Source organism: Oryctolagus cuniculus, chromosome 11 (assembly GCF_051225735.1).
Source record: "Oryctolagus cuniculus isolate XC-2025 breed Fujian yellow rabbit chromosome 11, ASM5122573v1, whole genome shotgun sequence".
Lineage (NCBI taxonomy): Eukaryota > Metazoa > Chordata > Mammalia > Lagomorpha > Leporidae > Oryctolagus > Oryctolagus cuniculus.
In genome coordinates, this window is record NC_142877.1 from 95,956,907 (window position 1) to 95,959,756 (window position 2,850).

Here is a 2,850-nt window from a genome sequence, read left to right on the forward strand (position 1 = left end):
CAGCCCATAGCAGATAACTGAATCAGGAGAGAAACAGCAGGGACATAATCAGCACCCGCATGGGATGCCGACGCTGCAGGCAGAGGCTTAGCCTACTACACCATGGTGCCAGCCCCTTCATCAGTTATCTTAACTGTAGCTTCTGGATAACCTGCTGCTGCTTCTGTGTAGACCCTTGCACTTTTATGTTACAGAGATGGATTCTTGGCTTAAACCTCAAGAACCAATCTTTGCTTGCTTTAAACTTATCTTCTGCGGCTTCCTCACCTCTCTCAGCCTTCACAGAATTGAAGAGGGTTAGGGCCTTGCTCTGGGATAGGCATTGGCTTAAGGAGATGTTTTGCTGGTTTGATTTTCAAGCACTAAAACTTTCTCCATATCAGCAATCAGACAGGTTCACTTTCTGATCATCTGTGTGTTCTCGGGACTAGCATTTTTTAGTTCAGTCAAGAATTTTTCCTTTGCATTCACAATTTAACTGCTTGGCACAGAAGTCTTGCCTTTGGTCTATCTCTGCTTCTGATATGCCTTCCTCACCAAGCTTTTGATTTAAACTCAGAGCCATCTGACTCTTTCACTTGAACACCTGGAGGTCATTGTAGGGTTATTAATTGGCTCAATGTCAATACTGTTGTATGTAAGGAAATAGGGAGGCCAGAGGAGAGGGTAAGAGACGAGACGGGGGAACAGATGATTTGTACATTAATCACAACAAGGATAACATTTATTAAGTTCACCATCCTATACGGTCACAGTTCATGATACCCTAAAACAATTACAATAATAACATCAAATATCACTGATCAGGGACTAGGCCCTGTGACATAGCAGATAAAGCTGCCACCTGTGGCACCAGCATCTCATATAGGCACCAGTTCAGGTTTCAGCTTCTCCATTTCCAATCTATCTCCCTGCTAATGGTCTGGGGAAGCAGTGGAAGACAGATGGCCTAAGTTCTTGGGCCCCCGCACTCATGTGGGAAGACCTGGCTTTGGGTCAGCCCTGCTGTAGCCACTGTAGCCATTTGGGGAGTGAACCAGCAGATGGAAGATCTCTCTCTTTCTCTCTCTCTCTCTCTCTCCATCTCTCTATAGCTCTGATTTTTAAATAATAACTCTGATTTTTTAAAAAAAAGAGTTATTTATTTTATTTTACTTGGAAGTCGCAGTTACAGAAAGAGAGGAGAGGCAGAGAGAGAGAGAGAGATGTCTTCCATCCGCTGGTTCACTCCCCAAATGGCCACAATGGCCGGAGCTGCGCCGATCCAAAGCCAAGAGCCAGGAGCTTCTTCCAGTCTCCCATATGGGTGCAGGGGCCCGAGGACTTCGGCCATCTTCTACTGCTTTCCCAGGCCATAGCAGAGAGCTGGATTGGAAGTGGAGCAGCTGGGTCTCAAATCCCATATGGGATGCTGGCACTGCAGGCAGTGGCTTTTACCCGCTACACCACAGCACTGGCCCCAAATAAATAACTCTTAAAAAAAAAAGATCACGATCACAGATCACAATCACAGGTATAATAATAAATAAAAAGTTTAAAATGTTGCGAGAATCATCAAAAGGTAATACAGACATATGAAATGAGTATATGCTGTTGAAAACGATAGCATACACGAACTTGCTTGATGCAGTTGCCACAAGTGTTCAATTTGCAAATAACACAATATCTGCAAAGCGTAATAAAATGAATTCTAATAAAACAGGCTATGCCTGTATATGAATTTAGATCATTAAACATGACACAGTTCATTCCATAATACAGAATTTATTATCCATTAATATCAATCAATGAACAAATTGACTTGTACAAAAGGTTGGTAATTTGGAATGTAGTTGGAATCCTTCATTCTAACCAAAGACAGGAGCTCAAGAAAGCCTCAAATAATAATATTCTCAAATATGTGTTGTGAAGTATAAAAAAAAAATCAAAACACACTCCAGACAGAAAGTTTTGAGAATCTCTTTGGGCCTACAGGCAGTTTTTGGCCCTGGTCACACACAATTTCAACACACACAATCCTGTGCTTGATCATTCAAAAACTAATTTAAAAGTACTGTTAAGAAATTAAGAGTGGTTGCCATCAAAATAGGCAAGTTCATGAAACTGGGGAAAGTGGTGCTGGTCCTGGCCAGATGCTACTCAGAACACGAAGCTGTTGTCATGAAGAACACTGATGATGGCACCTTGAATAGCCATGCTCTGGTGGCTGGAATTGACTGCTAATCCCATAAATTGACAGCTGCCATGGGCAAGGAAAAAATCACCAAGAGGTCAAAGATCAAGTCTCTTGTGAAAGTTTATAACTACAGTCACCTCATACCCACCAAGTACTCTATGGATATTCCCTTTGACAAAACTGTGATCAACAAGGATATCTTCAGAGGCCCTGCTCTTAAACGGAAGGCCCAATGAGAGGCCAAGGTCAAGTTTAAAGAGAGGTACAAGACAAGCAAGAATAAGTGGTTCTTCCCGAAGCTGTAGTTTCAGTCATTTTTGTTCTAGTCATTAAAAATTTTAAGAAAAAAAAGAAATTAAGATCTATGCTCTTTGTAATCCTAATTGCTCTTCCTATTTCTTTATCAGGGATTCATTGATCACCTACTGTGTTGACTAGACATTCTGAGACCATCACTTTCAGGGTCTTTCAATAGGATTGAGGTGCGACAGGGGTAGCAGTTTGATTTTCTATTATGGGATCCATGTGGTATAGCTGAACCTACAGGTTTATTTCAAAAAGTTCATCGGAAGTAATATTAACAGATAAGTTCAATTTGTTGAAAAAAATTTGAAACCATACAATTTTTTCATAATATACCTTTTCCCTTTCCATGAACTTTTTGGAAACTCCTC

The 2,850-nt window shown here is 41.1% G+C and overlaps 1 pseudogene; it reads left to right on the top strand.

The window, feature by feature from the left end:
• Positions 1 to 1,822: 1,822 nt before the first annotated feature.
• On the top strand, positions 1,823 to 2,481 carry LOC100345839 (large ribosomal subunit protein eL27 pseudogene; annotated as a pseudogene).
• The last annotated feature ends 369 nt before the right edge of the window (positions 2,482 to 2,850 follow it).